Source organism: Ascaphus truei, unplaced genomic scaffold (genome assembly GCF_040206685.1).
Source record: "Ascaphus truei isolate aAscTru1 unplaced genomic scaffold, aAscTru1.hap1 HAP1_SCAFFOLD_925, whole genome shotgun sequence".
Classification (NCBI taxonomy): Eukaryota; Metazoa; Chordata; class Amphibia; order Anura; family Ascaphidae; genus Ascaphus; species Ascaphus truei.
In genome coordinates this window covers 51,116-71,952 of record NW_027457264.1, presented here as the reverse complement: position 1 = coordinate 71,952, position 20,837 = coordinate 51,116, and the positions used below count along the sequence as shown (strand labels likewise).

The 20,837-nt window shown below is 43.5% G+C and overlaps 1 long non-coding RNA gene across 2 annotated transcripts; it reads right to left on the bottom strand.

The window, feature by feature from the left end:
- Positions 1–2,079: 2,079 nt before the first annotated feature.
- On the bottom strand, positions 2,080–20,171 carry LOC142486509 (uncharacterized). Of its 2 annotated transcripts, XR_012799000.1 has the most exons (12): positions 20,077–20,171; positions 18,748–18,858; positions 16,228–16,349; positions 15,114–15,209; positions 13,566–13,669; positions 12,227–12,337; positions 9,707–9,828; positions 8,593–8,688; positions 7,045–7,148; positions 5,706–5,816; positions 3,188–3,307; positions 2,080–2,167 (listed from the first exon to the last, which is right to left on the bottom strand). It is a non-coding gene; the product is annotated as an uncharacterized LOC142486509 (long non-coding RNA). The 2 variants fall into 2 exon arrangements; XR_012798999.1 differs by lacking the exon at positions 2,080–2,167 and having other exon boundaries at positions 2,995–3,307.
- Between the last annotated feature and the right edge of the window lie 666 nt (positions 20,172–20,837).

The window sequence follows — 20,837 nt, the reverse complement described above, 5'->3', positions numbered from 1 at the left end:
AGATGCTGGGGGTATGCAGCAATCCCTGCACTGAGGTCCGAGGCGGCTCTGCATCGCTCGCACGCACTGTGGATGACCAAGCATGTGCCCATGATAATCATGGCCTTAGAGGGATGAGTGTGTCAGAGCCTAGAAGGGGCATATATATGATGGAGGAGGGAGGAGGAGGAGATGATAGCATTGTAAAAGTTAACAAGATAGTTAGTTTAAGCAGAAAGTGAGGAGAGGTTAGAGATAAGGGTAGATGTCAGAGGAGAGAGTTCAATTAAGCTGAGGTATCGAGTAGGACAGGGGTGAGGGGAATGAGAGGTGGTGGATGATGAGAGCAGAAGAGGTCATGTACAAATAGACCTTGTTAGTCAGAGAGCAGACATTCCAGAGGGCACGTGAGAAGTGAAGAGTAAAGTGAGACATGGAATGTGGATTACATTAGATGGGTTAATACGCTTAGCAGGGAGGTGGAGAGAGAGAGGCAAGAGGCAGAGAGTGGTGCAGGGGTTGAGGAAGAGATGTTGCATGTACCTTATCAGAACATTAAAGAACATCAATTCACACTGGTGCAGAGTTGATGATGAATCCAGTTCACCTCCAATTCAATTTTAACAGAAATGTTTCATTCTTCATTACTGAAAAAAAAGAAAAGTAAAAAACATTTCATTACTATTTTCAAAATGGATTGAATTCCCCCAACAATGACTATGTGTTACCAATATATCCCTCTCAGTCCCACTGCAGCATATACTGTACCAGTGTGAAAGTAGGAAGGTACACAGTACCGGTAAAACAATACGTGCCGGTACTATGCACCATATGAATTATAAGGGGATGTAAATCTCCCAGTCTCTCTCCATATCCGCAACAGAGCGGGCTCCGGTCAGTGGCATGGATGCCCATATATGGGTATGCTCATATTTGGGCATCCCATGTCACTGACCGGAGCCGGCTCTGAGTATAGGGATATATGCGGAGACGCAGAGGTGCAAGGAAATGGGAGGAGGCACGGTGAGAAACAGGGAGAGACCACAGGAAGATAGAGGGCAACAACTTCCACAAGGTACTTGTATGGGTATAATTGTTTGTATTTTGTGCAGAGGGGGTAATTTCAGATAAAATACAATTCTCCACCCTCTACGAAACAATTCCACTTTGTTCAGTAAGCCAGAAAGTCTTGGTCCCATGGGGACTGAATTTTAATGCAAATAAGGTCCTTAATACACAAGTAAAGAATAAAGTTACTTATTCTCTACTGTAAGAAGTGCCACATTGCCCACTATTTGGGTCCTGTGCCCAGATTGTGACCATGCATGGCAGAGGTGAGATTCCCCCAACTCCAATTTGCTACACTCTCCAAGAGAGATAATTGTGATCAGAGGTGGAACTAGGGGAGGGGGTGAGCAGGGTCACTGCCCAGGGAGTAACCTGACTGGGGGCACGGAAATCTCATTTAGTGCATATGTTGCGGCACTGCATTGATTGACCGGTCAATCTGCACTGCTGCCTGTCACAGTGACATCCTGATCGGGTACTGTGATCAGCTATAGCACTGACCCAGGTGAGATAGTTCAGCACTTTACAAGGAGGGAACAGATGTTGTGGGTGACAGATGCTGGGGGTAGGCCAAGACTGTTGGCCAGAGTAACGTGGAGACTTACTGCACTCTGCATGCCCATCCTCTCCCTGACATCAGGGGAAGGAAGTGGCCCTGGGGTGTGTGTAGGTATGCCAGATGTCAGTGTATGCATAAGTAAGTATGCCTGTGTAGTGGGAGGTGTAGGGGCGTTAAGCTGGAGGACTTAAAACAGGCACAAAAGCACATAGATACCTCTGATTATACCGCACCAAATGCTGATAATATCATGCTGTAGCTGCACTTTACAGAAGATGATGCAGATGTCATCATTGGTTGGTGGGTTCATTAAATCAATCCATCATATCATAACCACACTGTGCATATGATGTACTGAATCAGTAACACCAGGAAGACATCTCCATGTTAGGAGTAGAGTTGAAGTTAACAGAATATGTCCAGCACTGTGGTGTGTAGCCCATAAATAATAATTGTGCACATTACCAGAACAACATACTGTCAACTGCAAGATCATTTTGCTGCTTGTAGCGTATGCTCATCCTGTACAGTGTTGTAGTAGATCCGTCTCTTCAGTGTTCACTGCAACAAAAGTAAGACATTGCATTAATATTACAGACGTTTGGGGGCTGAAATCTCACTTCGCTGCGGACAATTTCCCTTTGCATAAGATTCTTGTGATTATGTCAATGATGATCAATAACTGCATCATAACACAGCCGCTCTATACAGAAGATGTACTTGCTCTCATTGGTCATGGAGGTAATACGTCACACAATGTACAGATATAGCAAGGATTATTTCTCCCACTGGTGCATTATGGCATTATGATGGGAAATGTTGTGAGATTCTGCATTATCAGCATCACTGAATCTTTTGGAAATTAAGTGATATTCTATGTTTTAATGCAATATTATGGATGATCAGCCGGTAAAATAATAATAGCTTGCTGTATCTGTAGCCATGCTCTACCCATGATGTGCTGAATCAATGACTGCAGAGAGATTCAGAGTGGTAAAAATGACTGGAACGCATCTCTGAATAATGGGCAGCAAAGCAGTGCAGAATAGGAGGTGAAAGTATTTAAAATGGAAGATCCTTAGCAGCTGTGTGGAGAGTAGACAGTACAGACTGACCAAGTAAATGGTAAAAGGAGTAACTTCAACATTACTTGGCTTTGTTCTCCACATTGAAGCTTTCCTCCTCTTTAAATCACTAATACTGATGCCATGTGTAACCTGTACTGAGAGTTATATAATCTACTGGCCTAGATGAAACCATATGATGCAAACAGGATCCATCCCACTCCAGATTCATAGAATTGAACCACCTCAACCTTTCATAACAATCACATAGAACTGCAGCTGTGCGCTACTGCACATGTTCTTGTTATGAATGGTAGTAGATGTGGTCCTTGGGTCTTTACTTCATACTGTAGCCACCCTCTACTCATGATGTATTGAATCAACGAAAACTTGCATGGTTCAGATCACAGGAAGGGGTAGAGTAGAGATGAAAATATTCAATGTGAAACCCGTAGCAGCCGGATTGTGTGGAGTCAATAAAACGACAAATACTAAATGGTAAATGAGAAATATTCACATTGCTTATCTGTCTCTGTGTAGTAATTTTCCTTCTCTTCAACTGTCCTTCAAATTTTCTCTTTTGCAAGAAAAGGAACACATGGCTTCAATATTCACTTCTGTTCTGCAGTCATCCCTCCTGAAATAAAAGTTAAGCATTGCATTGTTATTATGATAATACATACAATAAACCTTGCTCCAAACCATTTGATGCAAAGCAAATCCACCTCCCACCCACAGCTGTGCTCCTTCTAGAGCATGCATGTCAAACTCCAGTCCTCGAGGGTCCCAAACAGGCCAGGTTTTCAGTAGGGATATCCTGAAAACCTGGCCTGTTTGCTGCCCTCGAGGACTGGAGTTTGACATCCTTGTTCTTGAGCTTCTACCACGCAAGTCATCCATGTGAGTGACACTGTACTGCAGTCCTGGTCTGCACACAATCTACTGAATCAATGACATCACACTGTAAAGGCAATCTACAAGATGTATTAGTTGTCCACACTTCCGAAATGTTACTTTTATGTCCAAATCACTTATTCCCATGACCTGATATTTGTATTTGTTATTTATAGGATTGTCACAAAGAGTTGATGAGGTCACCAAATGATAGTATGTAGAGAGAAAGAGAGATCTCAGAACAGAGCCCTGATGTATACCCACAGACAGATCAATAGAAGACGAAGACATGTTAGCAACAGAGATGGAGAATGTGTGACAGGAAAGTTATGATGAAAACCAGGATAGAACTGTGTTACGGATACCAAGAGAGAGTTTAGAATATGAAGGAGGAGAGTGATTGAGAGCATCAAACGCAGCAGATAGATCAAGTAGGATTAGTAGGGAAAAGTGACCTTGGGAATTTGCTTTAAGCACAGTCTGTAGAACGAGCTGTACGAAAGGCAGGTTGTAAAGGATCCAGGAGGGAATGTGATTTAAGAATGTTGACATTCTAGCAATTAGGAGACAAACAGCAGGAGGGATACAGGGCGGTAGTTAGTAAGGCACATAGGGTGTAGGTTGTTTCTGAGAAAAGGGTGACCACTACAGGCTTAAAGTAAGAGGGTAAAGAGCCAGAGAATAGGGAGGAATTGAAGATGTGGGTGAGAGTGGGGACTAAGAGATGCAGTAAGGTGTGAGGGGATACGATCTAGAGGGCATGTGGTAGAGGGAGAAGAGAAGATGATTAGCTTCCAGCTCTGTAAGAGAAGAAAAGGAGTCAAATGCAGAAGGAGAATTAGGTAGAAGGAGAGAAGGGGGAAGGGACAGAAGGAATCTCCTTGTGGGTGGCATCCACCTTGCCTCTGAAGTAGTCAAATGCTTGAGGAGAAGTGAAGGAAGGATGGCAAGTGTGAGGAGAAGGTTAGTGGAGGGAGTCAAATACAGGGAAAAAAAGACAGCGTAAATTAAATTTGAGTGTTGATGAATGTGAAAAAAAAGTAGTGTGGTTTGGCCCCAGAGAGCAGCTTTATACAGGACTGGAGACATTTTTACTGTAGAAAAATCAAATATCAATTGTGTGATTTCCTTCATAGGCATTAAGAACAGCGAGTGGAAGTGTGATGAACATGTTTGGGAATTTAGCCAAGGGTGTGGGCTAGAGGGACAAGTGTGTCAGAGCCTAGAGGGGGCATATAGATAGGAGGATAGCATTGTAAGAGTTAATAAGATTGTTAGTTTAAGCGGAAAGAGAGAGAGAGCAGAGAGGTTAGAGTAGATGTCAGAGGAGAGTTTAATTAAGCAGAGGCAAATCAGTGGGACAGGTAAGATGGGGTGAGGGGAATGACTGATTGTGAATGATGAGAGCAGAAGAGGTCATGTACAACTAGAGCCTTGTTAGTCAGAGAACGGACATTCCAGATGGCATAGGAGAAGGGAAGAGAAAAGTAAGGAAAGGAATGTGGATTACATTAGATAGGTTAACACTCTTAGCAGGGAGGCAGAGGCAGGGAGGCCCGATGTGTATATGAGCAGGTTCAAGATTATAAGAGATATCCCACACATCAGCAAACATAGAAGGAGACACAGAGATAGGTGTAGAGAGAGACAGAGATAGCTCTATGTAGAGAGAGAGGGACGTAGAGAGAATGAGACAGATAGGCGCAGAGAGAGGGGGCGCAGAGAGAGGAGGCGCCAAAAGAGGGGGCGCAGAGAGAGGGGGCACAGAGAATAGGATATTAAAGAGTGCTTTTCATTGAGCAGTGCAGAAATAGCTGCAATAGAGGTCTGTACAAATGGTGCAGTGTGTAGACACATGCAAAGGTAGGGGAAGGAAAGAGGAGAACATGTGGATAAAAGCAGGAGTGTGGAAGTTAGAGAAATTAGAAAAGTTTAACAGAGGAGTGAGGAAACAGCAAGCAGAAAGAACAAGAGAGAGGTTACATTGGGATGACGTTCTGTGGTAAAGAGAAAATGCTAGGAGAGAGCTTTCAAATATTAGAGGACATGAATTGAGGGAGCAAATGTATAAATCAAAACCTGAGGGGGAGGTATAGCACGAAAGCTTGCACAGCAGATTATAGACTTAATGTTGCGTGTACCTGTCAGGGTATTCAAGAAGTTAAATTCTCACAAGTGCAGAGTTCATGATGAAATGCTGAATCTAGTCCCCCTCCAATTTAATTTTAATATAACTTTTCCATTCTTCATTACTGCAAAAAGCAAACAAAACAAAACCACATTGCATTACTATTTTCAAAATGGATTGAATGGCATATTCAACAGTGACTGTGTGATGCCAATATTCCCCACTCACTCGTAGTGAAGCACATATTGTACTAGTGTTGAAAGTAGGCCGGTAGAGTCAGGTACGCAGTACTGATAAAACAATAAGTGCCCGTCGTAAGTACCAGCTCCGCAACAGTGCGGGCATCACATTAGTGACGTGGATGAACATATATGGATAAGCCCATATTAAGGCATCACGTGACCAGAGCCGTCACTGACTGGGTATACGTAAAGACGCAGGGAGATGCAAGGAAAGGGAGGGAGAGAGACAGGGAGAAGATGTGAAACGGAGGAAGGCACGGATGGAGGGAGTTCTTCCGAGCTTCTGCGGGCCTCTCTCTTTCACTGGTGCATGCTGGGAGCTGGTCCCAACATCCACAAAGTGTGTGTGTATTATTGGTTGTATTTTATGGGGGTAGGAGGGTAGTGTGTATATTGTGTGTGTGGGAGTATTATATTGTGTGTAGAGGTGCAGAGGAGAGTACTAGATTGTGTATCTTGTGTAAGGGTGTTGTGTATATTGTGTTTGGAGCTATAATATTATTGGGGAGATTAGTATTGAGGAGGTATTATAGTGTGTATTGTGGGGAGTATTAGTGTGTGTATTGTTTGTGGGTGACAGATGCTGGGGGTATGCAGCAATCCCTGCACTGAGGTCCGAGGCGGCTCTGCATCGCTCGCACACACTGTGGATGACCAAGCATGTGCCCATGATAATCATGGCCTTAGAGGGATGAGTGTGTCAGAGCCTAGAAGGGGCATATATATGATGGAGGAGGGAGGAGGAGGAGGGAGGAGGAGGAGATGATAGCATTGTAAAAGTTAACAAGATAGTTAGTTTAAGCAGAAAGTGAGGAGAGGTTAGAGATAAGGGTAGATGTCAGAGGAGAGAGTTCAATTAAGCTGAGGTATCGAGTAGGAAAGGGGTGAGGGGAATGAGAGGTGGTGGATGAGAGCAGAAGAGGTCATGTACAAATAGACCTTGTTAGTCAGAGAGCAGTCATTCCAGAGGGCACGTGAGAAGTGAAGAGTAAAGTGAGACATGGAATGTGGATTACATTAGATGGGTTAATACGCTTAGCAGGGAGGTGGAGAGAGAGAGGCAAGAGGCAGAGAGTGGTGCAGGGGTTGAGGAAGAGATGTTGCATGTACCTTATCAGAACATTAAAGAACATCAATTCACACTGGTGCAGAGTTGATGATGAGTCCAGTTCACCTCCAATTCAATTTTAACAGAAATGTTTCATTCTTCATTACTGAAAAAAAAGAAAAGTAAAAAACATTTCATTACTATTTTCAAAATGGATTGAATTCCCCCAACAATGACTATGTGTTACCAATATATCCCTCTCAGTCCCACTGCAGCATATACTGTACCAGTGTGAAAGTAGGAAGGTACACAGTACCGGTAAAACAATACGTGCCGGTACTATGCACCATATGAATTATAAGGGGATGTAAATCTCCCAGTCTCTCTCCATATCCGCAACAGAGCGGGCTCCGGTCAGTGGCATGGATGCCCATATATGGGTATGCTCATATTTGGGCATCCCATGTCACTGACCGGAGCCGGCTCTGAGTATAGGGATATATGCGGAGACGCAGAGGTGCAAGGAAATGGGAGGAGGCACGGTGAGAAACAGGGAGAGACCACAGGAAGATAGAGGGCAACAACTTCCACAAGGTACTTGTATGGGTATAATTGTTTGTATTTTGTGCAGAGGGGGTAATTTCAGATAAAATACAATTCTCCACCCTCTACGAAACAATTCCACTTTGTTCAGTAAGCCAGAAAGTCTTGGTCCCATGTGGACTGAATTTAATGCAAATAAGGTCCTTAATACACAAGTAAAGAATAAAGTTACTTATTCTCTACTGTAAGAAGTGCCACATTGCCCACTATTTGGGTCCTGTGCCCAGATTGTGACCATGCATGGCAGAGGTGAGATTCCCCCAACTCCAATTTGCTACACTCTCCAAGAGAGATAATTGTGATCAGAGGTGGAACTAGGGGAGGGTGTGAGCAGGGTCACTGCCCAGGGAGTAACCTGACTGGGGGCACGGAAATCTCATTTAGTGCATATGTTGCGGCACTGCATTGATTGACCGGTCAATCTGCACTGCTGCCTGTCACAGTGACATCCTGATCGGGCACTGTGATCAGCTATAGCACTGACCCAGGTGAGATAGTTCAGCACTTTACAAGGCGGGAACAGATGTTGTGGGTGACAGATGCTGGAGGTAGGCCAAGACTGTTGGCCAGAGTAACGTGGAGACTTACTGCACTCTGCATGCCCATCCTCTCCCTGACATCAGGGGAAGGAAGTGGCCCTGGGGTGTGTGTAGGTATGCCAGATGTCAGTGTATGCATAAGTAAGTATGCCTGTGTAGTGGGAGGTGTAGGGGCGTTAAGCTGGAGGACTTAAAACAGGCACAAAAGCACATAGATACCTCTGATTATACCGCACCAAATGCTGATAATATCATGCTGTATCTGCACTTTACAGAAGATGATGCAGATGTCATCATTGGTTGGTGGGTTCATTAAATCAATCCATCATATCATAACCACACTGTGCATATGATGTACTGAATCAGTAACACCAGGAAGACATCTCCATGTTAGGAGTAGAGTTGAAGTTAACAGAATATGTCCAGCACTGTGGTGTGTAGCCCATAAATAATAATTGTGCACATTACCAGAACAACATACTGTCAACTGCAAGATCATTTTGCTGCTTGTAGCGTATGCTCATCCTGTACAGTGTTGTAGTAGATCCGTCTCTTCAGTGTTCACTGCAACAAAAGTAAGACATTGCATTAATATTACAGACGTTTGGGGGCTGAAATCTCACTTCGCTGCGGACTATTTCCCTTTGCATAAGATTCTTGTGATTATGTCAATGATGATCAATAACTGCATCATAACACAGCCGCTCTATACAGAAGATGTACTTGCTCTCATTGGTCATTGAGGTAATACGTCACACAATGTACAGATATAGCAAGGATTATTTCTCCCACTTGTGCATTATGGCATTATGATGGGAAATGTTGTGAGATTCTGCATTATCAGCATCACTGAATCTTTTGGAAATTAAGTGATATTCTATGTTTTAATGCAATATTATGGGTGATCAGCCGGTAAAATAATAATAGCTTGCTGTATCTGTAGCCATGCTCTACCCATGATGTGCTGAACCAATGACTGCAGAGAGATTCAGAGTGCTAAACATGACTGGAACGCATCTCTGAATAATGGGCAGCAAAGCAGTGCAGAATAGGAGGTGAAAGTATTTAAAATGGAAGATCCTTAGCAGCTGTGTGGAGAGTAGACAGTACAGACTGACCAAGTAAATGGTAAAAGGAGTAACTTCAACATTACTTGGCTTTGTTCTCCACATTGAAGCTTTCCTCCTCTTTAAATCACTAATACTGATGCCATGTGTAACCTGTACTGAGAGTTATATAATCTACTGGCCTAGATGAAACCATATGATGCAAACAGGATCCATCCCACTCCAGATTCATAGAATTGAACCACCTCAACCTTTCATAACAATCACATAGAACTGCAGCTGTGCGCTACTGCACATGTTCTTGTTATGAATGGTAGTAGATGTGGTCCTTGGGTCTTTACTTCATACTGTAGCCACCCTCTACTCATGATGTATTGAATCAACGAAAACTTGCATGGTTCAGATCACAGGAAGGGGTAGAGTAGAGATGAAAATATTCAATGTGAAACCCGTAGCAGCTGGATTGTGTGGAGTCAATAAAACGACAAATACTAAATGGTAAATGAGAAATATACACATTGCTTATCTGTCTCGGTGTAGTAATTTTCCTTCTCTTCAACTGTCCTTCAAATTTTCTCTTTTGCAAGAAAAGGAACACATGGCTTCAATATTCACTTCTGTTCTGCAGTCATCCCTCCTGAAATAAAAGTTAAGCATTGCATTGTTATTATGATAATACATACAATAAACCTTGCTCCAAACCATTTGATGCAAAGCAAATCCACCTCCCACCCACAGCTGTGCTCCTTCTAGAGCATGCATGTCAAACTCCAGTCCTCGAGGGTCCCAAACAGGCCAGGTTTTCAGTAGGGATATCCTGAAAACCTGGCCTGTTTGCTGCCCTCGAGGACTGGAGTTTGACATCCTTGTTCTTGAGCTTCTACCACGCAAGTCATCCATGTGAGTGACACTGTACTGCAGTCCTGGTCTGCACACAATCTACTGAATCAATGACATCACACTGTAAAGGCAATCTACAAGATGTATTAGTTGTCCACACTTCCGAAATGTTACTTTTATGTCCAAATCACTTATTCCCATGACCTGATATTTGTATTTGTTATTTATAGGATTGTCACAAAGAGTTGATGAGGTCACCAAATGATAGTATGTAGAGAGAAAGAGAGATCTCAGAACAGAGCCCTGATGTATACCCACAGACAGATCAATAGTAGACGAAGACATGTTAGCAACAGAGATGGAGAATGTGTGACAGGAAAGTTATGATGAAAACCAGGATAGAACTGTGTTACGGATACCAAGAGAGAGTTTAGAATATGAAGGAGGAGAGTGATTGAGAGCATCAAACGCAGCAGATAGATCAAGTAGGATTAGTAGGGAAAAGTGACCTTGGGAATTTGCTTTAAGCACAGTCTGTAGAACGAGCTGTACGAAAGGCAGGTTGTAAAGGATCCAGGAGGGAATGTGATTTAAGAATGTTGACATTCTAGCAATTAGGAGACAAACAGCAGGAGGGATACAGGGCGGTAGTTAGTAAGGCACATAGGGTGTAGGTTGTTTCTGAGAAAAGGGTGACCACTACAGGCTTAAAGTAAGAGGGTAAAGAGCCAGAGAATAGGGAGGAATTGAAGATGTGGGTGAGAGTGGGGACTAAGAGATGCAGTAAGGTGTGAGGGGATACGATCTAGAGGGCATGTGGTAGAGGGAGAAGAGAAGATGATTAGCTTCCAGCTCTGTAAGAGAAGAAAAGGAGTCAAATGCAGAAGGAGAATTAGGTAGAAGGAGAGAAGGGGGAAGGGACAGAAGGAATCTCCTTGTGGGTGGCATCCACCTTGCCTCTGAAGTAGTCAAATGCTTGAGGAGAAGTGAAGGAAGGATGGCAAGTGTGAGGAGAAGGTTAGTGGAGGGAGTCAAATACAGGGAAAAAAAGACAGCGTAAATTAAATTTGAGTGTTGATGAATGTGAAAAAAAAGTAGTGTGGTTTGGCCCCAGAGAGCAGCTTTATACAGGACTGGAGACATTTTTACTGTAGAAAAATCAAATATCAATTGTGTGATTTCCTTCATAGGCATTAAGAACAGCGAGTGGAAGTGTGATGAACATGTTTGGGAATTTAGCCAAGGGTGTGGGCTAGAGGGACAAGTGTGTCAGAGCCTAGAGGGGGCATATAGATAGGAGGATAGCATTGTAAGAGTTAATAAGATTGTTAGTTTAAGCGGAAAGAGAGAGAGAGCAGAGAGGTTAGAGTAGATGTCAGAGGAGAGTTTAATTAAGCAGAGGCAAATCAGTGGGACAGGTAAGATGGGGTGAGGGGAATGACTGATTGTGAATGATGAGAGCAGAAGAGGTCATGTACAACTAGAGCCTTGTTAGTCAGAGAACGGACATTCCAGATGGCATAGGAGAAGGGAAGAGAAAAGTAAGGAAAGGAATGTGGATTACATTAGATAGGTTAACACTCTTAGCAGGGAGGCAGAGGCAGGGAGGCCCGATGTGTATATGAGCAGGTTCAAGATTATAAGAGATATCCCACACATCAGCAAACATAGAAGGAGACACAGAGATAGGTGTAGAGAGAGACAGAGATAGCTCTATGTAGAGAGAGAGGGACGTAGAGAGAATGAGACAGATAGGCGCAGAGAGAGGGGGTGCAGAGAGAGGAGGCGCCAAAAGAGGGGGCGCAGAGAGAGGGGGCACAGAGAATAGGATATTAAAGAGTGCTTTTCATTGAGCAGTGCAGAAATAGCTGCAATAGAGGTCTGTACAAATGGTGCAGTGTGTAGACACATGCAAAGGTAGGGGAAGGAAAGAGGAGAACATGTGGATAAAAGCAGGAGTGTGGAAGTTAGAGAAATTAGAAAAGTTTAACAGAGGAGTGAGGAAACAGCAAGCAGAAAGAACAAGAGAGAGGTTACATTGGGATGACGTTCTGTGGTAAAGAGAAAATGCTAGGAGAGAGCTTTCAAATATTAGAGGACATGAATTGAGGGAGCAAATGTATAAATAAAAACCTGAGGGGGAGGTATAGCACGAAAGCTTGCACAGCAGATTATAGTCTTAATGTTGCGTGTACCTGTCAGGGTATTCAAGAAGTTAAATTCTCACAAGTGCAGAGTTCATGATGAAATGCTGAATCTAGTCCCCCTCCAATTTAATTTTAATATAACTTTTCCATTCTTCATTACTGCAAAAAGCAAACAAAACAAAACCACATTGCATTACTATTTTCAAAATGGATTGAATGGCATATTCAACAGTGACTGTGTGATGCCAATATTCCCCACTCACTCGTAGTGAAGCACATATTGTACTAGTGTTGAAAGTAGGCCGGTAGAGTCAGGTACGCAGTACTGATAAAACAATAAGTGCCCGTCGTAAGTACCAGCTCCGCAACAGTGCGGGCATCACATTAGTGACGTGGATGAACATATATGGATAAGCCCATATTAAGGCATCACGTGACCAGAGCCGTCACTGACTGGGTATACGTAAAGACGCAGGGAGATGCAAGGAAAGGGAGGGAGAGAGACAGGGAGAAGATGTGAAACGGAGGAAGGCACGGATGGAGGGAGTTCTTCCGAGCTTCTGCGGGCCTCTCTCTTTCACTGGTGCATGCCGGGAGCTGGTCCCAACATCCACAAAGTGTGTGTGTATTATTGGTTGTATTTTATGGGGGTAGGAGGGTAGTGTGTATATTGTGTGTGTGGGAGTATTATATTGTGTGTAGAGGTGCAGAGGAGAGTACTAGATTGTGTATCTTGTGTAAGGGTGTTGTGTATATTGTGTTTGGAGCTATAATATTATTGGGGAGATTAGTATTGAGGAGGTATTATAGTGTGTATTGTGGGGAGTATTAGTGTGTGTATTGTTTGTGGGTGACAGATGCTGGGGGTATGCAGCAATCCCTGCACTGAGGTCCGAGGCGGCTCTGCATCGCTCGCACACACTGTGGATGACCAAGCATGTGCCCATGATAATCATGGCCTTAGAGGGATGAGTGTGTCAGAGCCTAGAAGGGGCATATATATGATGGAGGAGGGAGGAGGAGGAGGGAGGAGGAGGAGATGATAGCATTGTAAAAGTTAACAAGATAGTTAGTTTAAGCAGAAAGTGAGGAGAGGTTAGAGATAAGGGTAGATGTCAGAGGAGAGAGTTCAATTAAGCTGAGGTATCGAGTAGGAAAGGGGTGAGGGGAATGAGAGGTGGTGGATGAGAGCAGAAGAGGTCATGTACAAATAGACCTTGTTAGTCAGAGAGCAGTCATTCCAGAGGGCACGTGAGAAGTGAAGAGTAAAGTGAGACATGGAATGTGGATTACATTAGATGGGTTAATACGCTTAGCAGGGAGGTGGAGAGAGAGAGGCAAGAGGCAGAGAGTGGTGCAGGGGTTGAGGAAGAGATGTTGCATGTACCTTATCAGAACATTAAAGAACATCAATTCACACTGGTGCAGAGTTGATGATGAGTCCAGTTCACCTCCAATTCAATTTTAACAGAAATGTTTCATTCTTCATTACTGAAAAAAAAGAAAAGTAAAAAACATTTCATTACTATTTTCAAAATGGATTGAATTCCCCCAACAATGACTATGTGTTACCAATATATCCCTCTCAGTCCCACTGCAGCATATACTGTACCAGTGTGAAAGTAGGAAGGTACACAGTACCGGTAAAACAATACGTGCCGGTACTATGCACCATATGAATTATAAGGGGATGTAAATCTCCCAGTCTCTCTCCATATCCGCAACAGAGCGGGCTCCGGTCAGTGGCATGGATGCCCATATATGGGTATGCTCATATTTGGGCATCCCATGTCACTGACCGGAGCCGGCTCTGAGTATAGGGATATATGCGGAGACGCAGAGGTGCAAGGAAATGGGAGGAGGCACGGTGAGAAACAGGGAGAGACCACAGGAAGATAGAGGGCAACAACTTCCACAAGGTACTTGTATGGGTATAATTGTTTGTATTTTGTGCAGAGGGGGTAATTTCAGATAAAATACAATTCTCCACCCTCTACGAAACAATTCCACTTTGTTCAGTAAGCCAGAAAGTCTTGGTCCCATGTGGACTGAATTTAATGCAAATAAGGTCCTTAATACACAAGTAAAGAATAAAGTTACTTATTCTCTACTGTAAGAAGTGCCACATTGCCCACTATTTGGGTCCTGTGCCCAGATTGTGACCATGCATGGCAGAGGTGAGATTCCCCCAACTCCAATTTGCTACACTCTCCAAGAGAGATAATTGTGATCAGAGGTGGAACTAGGGGAGGGTGTGAGCAGGGTCACTGCCCAGGGAGTAACCTGACTGGGGGCACGGAAATCTCATTTAGTGCATATGTTGCGGCACTGCATTGATTGACCGGTCAATCTGCACTGCTGCCTGTCACAGTGACATCCTGATCGGGCACTGTGATCAGCTATAGCACTGACCCAGGTGAGATAGTTCAGCACTTTACAAGGCGGGAACAGATGTTGTGGGTGACAGATGCTGGAGGTAGGCCAAGACTGTTGGCCAGAGTAACGTGGAGACTTACTGCACTCTGCATGCCCATCCTCTCCCTGACATCAGGGGAAGGAAGTGGCCCTGGGGTGTGTGTAGGTATGCCAGATGTCAGTGTATGCATAAGTAAGTATGCCTGTGTAGTGGGAGGTGTAGGGGCGTTAAGCTGGAGGACTTAAAACAGGCACAAAAGCACATAGATACCTCTGATTATACCGCACCAAATGCTGATAATATCATGCTGTATCTGCACTTTACAGAAGATGATGCAGATGTCATCATTGGTTGGTGGGTTCATTAAATCAATCCATCATATCATAACCACACTGTGCATATGATGTACTGAATCAGTAACACCAGGAAGACATCTCCATGTTAGGAGTAGAGTTGAAGTTAACAGAATATGTCCAGCACTGTGGTGTGTAGCCCATAAATAATAATTGTGCACATTACCAGAACAACATACTGTCAACTGCAAGATCATTTTGCTGCTTGTAGCGTATGCTCATCCTGTACAGTGTTGTAGTAGATCCGTCTCTTCAGTGTTCACTGCAACAAAAGTAAGACATTGCATTAATATTACAGACGTTTGGGGGCTGAAATCTCACTTCGCTGCGGACTATTTCCCTTTGCATAAGATTCTTGTGATTATGTCAATGATGATCAATAACTGCATCATAACACAGCCGCTCTATACAGAAGATGTACTTGCTCTCATTGGTCATTGAGGTAATACGTCACACAATGTACAGATATAGCAAGGATTATTTCTCCCACTTGTGCATTATGGCATTATGATGGGAAATGTTGTGAGATTCTGCATTATCAGCATCACTGAATCTTTTGGAAATTAAGTGATATTCTATGTTTTAATGCAATATTATGGGTGATCAGCCGGTAAAATAATAATAGCTTGCTGTATCTGTAGCCATGCTCTACCCATGATGTGCTGAACCAATGACTGCAGAGAGATTCAGAGTGCTAAACATGACTGGAACGCATCTCTGAATAATGGGCAGCAAAGCAGTGCAGAATAGGAGGTGAAAGTATTTAAAATGGAAGATCCTTAGCAGCTGTGTGGAGAGTAGACAGTACAGACTGACCAAGTAAATGGTAAAAGGAGTAACTTCAACATTACTTGGCTTTGTTCTCCACATTGAAGCTTTCCTCCTCTTTAAATCACTAATACTGATGCCATGTGTAACCTGTACTGAGAGTTATATAATCTACTGGCCTAGATGAAACCATATGATGCAAACAGGATCCATCCCACTCCAGATTCATAGAATTGAACCACCTCAACCTTTCATAACAATCACATAGAACTGCAGCTGTGCGCTACTGCACATGTTCTTGTTATGAATGGTAGTAGATGTGGTCCTTGGGTCTTTACTTCATACTGTAGCCACCCTCTACTCATGATGTATTGAATCAACGAAAACTTGCATGGTTCAGATCACAGGAAGGGGTAGAGTAGAGATGAAAATATTCAATGTGAAACCCGTAGCAGCTGGATTGTGTGGAGTCAATAAAACGACAAATACTAAATGGTAAATGAGAAATATACACATTGCTTATCTGTCTCGGTGTAGTAATTTTCCTTCTCTTCAACTGTCCTTCAAATTTTCTCTTTTGCAAGAAAAGGAACACATGGCTTCAATATTCACTTCTGTTCTGCAGTCATCCCTCCTGAAATAAAAGTTAAGCATTGCATTGTTATTATGATAATACATACAATAAACCTTGCTCCAAACCATTTGATGCAAAGCAAATCCACCTCCCACCCACAGCTGTGCTCCTTCTAGAGCATGCATGTCAAACTCCAGTCCTCGAGGGTCCCAAACAGGCCAGGTTTTCAGTAGGGATATCCTGAAAACCTGGCCTGTTTGCTGCCCTCGAGGACTGGAGTTTGACATCCTTGTTCTTGAGCTTCTACCACGCAAGTCATCCATGTGAGTGACACTGTACTGCAGTCCTGGTCTGCACACAATCTACTGAATCAATGACATCACACTGTAAAGGCAATCTACAAGATGTATTAGTTGTCCACACTTCCGAAATGTTACTTTTATGTCCAAATCACTTATTCCCATGACCTGATATTTGTATTTGTTATTTATAGGATTGTCACAAAGAGTTGATGAGGTCACCAAATGATAGTATGTAGAGAGAAAGAGAGATCTCAGAACAGAGCCCTGATGTATACCCACAGACAGATCAATAGTAGACGAAGACATGTTAGCAACAGAGATGGAGAATGTGTGACAGGAAAGTTATGATGAAAACCAGGATAGAACTGTGTTACGGATACCAAGAGAGAGTTTAGAATATGAAGGAGGAGAGTGATTGAGAGCATCAAACGCAGCAGATAGATCAAGTAGGATTAGTAGGGAAAAGTGACCTTGGGAATTTGCTTTAAGCACAGTCTGTAGAACGAGCTGTACGAAAGGCAGGTTGTAAAGGATCCAGGAGGGAATGTGATTTAAGAATGTTGACATTCTAGCAATTAGGAGACAAACAGCAGGAGGGATACAGGGCGGTAGTTAGTAAGGCACATAGGGTGTAGGTTGTTTCTGAGAAAAGGGTGACCACTACAGGCTTAAAGTAAGAGGGTAAAGAGCCAGAGAATAGGGAGGAATTGAAGATGTGGGTGAGAGTGGGGACTAAGAGATGCAGTAAGGTGTGAGGGGATACGATCTAGAGGGCATGTGGTAGAGGGAGAAGAGAAGATGATTAGCTTCCAGCTCTGTAAGAGAAGAAAAGGAGTCAAATGCAGAAGGAGAATTAGGTAGAAGGAGAGAAGGGGGAAGGGACAGAAGGAATCTCCTTGTGGGTGGCATCCACCTTGCCTCTGAAGTAGTCAAATGCTTGAGGAGAAGTGAAGGAAGGATGGCAAGTGTGAGGAGAAGGTTAGTGGAGGGAGTCAAATACAGGGAAAAAAAGACAGCGTAAATTAAATTTGAGTGTTGATGAATGTGAAAAAAAAGTAGTGTGGTTTGGCCCCAGAGAGCAGCTTTATACAGGACTGGAGACATTTTTACTGTAGAAAAATCAAATATCAATTGTGTGATTTCCTTCATAGGCATTAAGAACAGCGAGTGGAAGTGTGATGAACATGTTTGGGAATTTAGCCAAGGGTGTGGGCTAGAGGGACAAGTGTGTCAGAGCCTAGAGGGGGCATATAGATAGGAGGATAGCATTGTAAGAGTTAATAAGATTGTTAGTTTAAGCGGAAAGAGAGAGAGAGCAGAGAGGTTAGAGTAGATGTCAGAGGAGAGTTTAATTAAGCAGAGGCAAATCAGTGGGACAGGTAAGATGGGGTGAGGGGAATGACTGATTGTGAATGATGAGAGCAGAAGAGGTCATGTACAACTAGAGCCTTGTTAGTCAGAGAACGGACATTCCAGATGGCATAGGAGAAGGGAAGAGAAAAGTAAGGAAAGGAATGTGGATTACATTAGATAGGTTAACACTCTTAGCAGGGAGGCAGAGGCAGGGAGGCCCGATGTGTATATGAGCAGGTTCAAGATTATAAGAGATATCCCACACATCAGCAAACATAGAAGGAGACACAGAGATAGGTGTAGAGAGAGACAGAGATAGCTCTATGTAGAGAGAGAGGGACGTAGAGAGAATGAGACAGATAGGCGCAGAGAGAGGGGGTGCAGAGAGAGGAGGCGCCAAAAGAGGGGGCGCAGAGAGAGGGGGCACAGAGAATAGGATATTAAAGAGTGCTTTTCATTGAGCAGTGCAGAAATAGCTGCAATAGAGGTCTGTACAAATGGTGCAGTGTGTAGACACATGCAAAGGTAGGGGAAGGAAAGAGGAGAACATGTGGATAAAAGCAGGAGTGTGGAAGTTAGAGAAATTAGAAAAGTTTAACAGAGGAGTGAGGAAACAGCAAGCAGAAAGAACAAGAGACAGGTTACATTGGGATGACGTTCTGTGGTAAAGAGAAAATGCTAGGAGAGAGCTTTCAAATATTAGAGGACATGAATTGAGGGAGCAAATGTATAAATCAAAACCTGAGGGGGAGGTATAGCACGAAAGCTTGCACAGCAGATTATAGTCTTAATGTTGCGTGTACCTGTCAGGGTATTCAAGAAGTTAAATTCTCACAAGTGCAGAGTTCATGATGAAATGCTGAATCTAGTCCCCCTCCAATTTAATTTTAATATAACTTTTCCATTCTTCATTACTGCAAAAAGCAAACAAAACAAAACCACATTGCATTACTATTTTCAAAATGGATTGAATGGCATATTCAACAGTGACTGTGTGATGCCAATATTCCCCACTCACTCGTAGTGAAGCACATATTGTACTAGTGTTGAAAGTAGGCCGGTAGAGTCAGGTACGCAGTACTGATAAAACAATAAGTGCCCGTCGTAAGTACCAGCTCCGCAACAGTGCGGGCATCACATTAGTGACGTGGATGAACATATATGGATAAGCCCATATTAAGGCATCACGTGACCAGAGCCGTCACTGACTGGGTATACGTAAAGACGCAGGGAGATGCAAGGAAAGGGAGGGAGAGAGACAGGGAGAAGATGTGAAACGGAGGAAGGCACGGATGGAGGGAGTTCTTCCGAGCTTCTGCGGGCCTCTCTCTTTCACTGGTGCATGCCGGGAGCTGGTCCCAACATCCACAAAGTGTGTGTGTATTATTGGTTGTATTTTATGGGGGTAGGAGGGTAGTGTGTATATTGTGTGTGTGGGAGTATTATATTGTGTGTAGAGGTGCAGAGGAGAGTACTAGATTGTGTATCTTGTGTAAGGGTGTTGTGTATATTGTGTTTGGAGCTATAATATTATTGGGGAGATTAGTATTGAGGAGGTATTATAGTGTGTATTGTGGGGAGTATTAGTGTGTGTATTGTTTGTGGGTGACAGATGCTGGGGGTATGCAGCAATCCCTGCACTGAGGTCCGAGGCGGCTCTGCATCGCTCGCACACACTGTGGATGACCAAGCATGTGCCCATGATAATCATGGCCTTAGAGGGATGAGTGTGTCAGAGCCTAGAAGGGGCATATATATGATGGAGGAGGGAGGAGGAGGAGATGATAGCATTGTAAAAGTTAACAAGATAGTTAGTTTAAGCAGAAAGTGAGGAGAGGTTAGAGATAAGGGTAGATGTCAGAGGAGAGAGTTCAATTAAGCTGAGGTATCGAGTAGGACAGGGGTGAGGGGAATGAGAGGTGGTGGATGATGAGAGCAGAAGAGGTCATGTACAAATAGACCTTGTTAGTCAGAGAGCAGACATTCCAGAGGGCACGTGAGAAGTGAAGAGTAAAGTGAGACATGGAATGTGGATTACATTAGATGGGTTAATACGCTTAGCAGGGAGGTGGAGAGAGAGAGGCAAGAGGCAGAGAGTGGTGCAGGGGTTGAGGAAGAGATGTTGCATGTACCTTATCAGAACATTAAAGAACATCAATTCACACTGGTGCAGAGTTGATGATGAATCCAGTTCACCTCCAATTCAATTTTAACAGAAATGTTTCATTCTTCATTACTGAAAAAAAAGAAAAGTAAAAAACATTTCATTACTATTTTCAAAATGGATTGAATTCCCCCAACAATGACTATGTGTTACCAATATATCCCTCTCAGTCCCACTGCAGCATATACTGTACCAGTGTGAAAGTAGGAAGGTACACAGTACCGGTAAAACAATACGTGCCGGTACTATGCACCATATGAATTATAAGGGGATGTAAATCTCCCAGTCTCTCTCCATATCCGCAACAGAGCGGGCTCCGGTCAGTGGCATGGATGCCCATATATGGGTATGCTCATATTTGGGCATCCCATGTCACTGACCGGAGCCGGCTCTGAGTATAGGGATATATGCGGAGACGCAGAGGTGCAAGGAAATGGGAGGAGGCACGGTGAGAAACAGGGAGAGACCACAGGAAGATAGAGGGCAACAACTTCCACAAGGTACTTGTATGGGTATAATTGTTTGTATTTTGTGCAGAGGGGGTAATTTCAGATAAAATACAATTCTCCACCCTCTACGAAACAATTCCACTTTGTTCAGTAAGCCAGAAAGTCTTGGTCCCATGGGGACTGAATTTTAATGCAAATAAGGTCCTTAATACACAAGTAAAGAATAAAGTTACTTATTCTCTACTGTAAGAAGTGCCACATTGCCCACTATTTGGGTCCT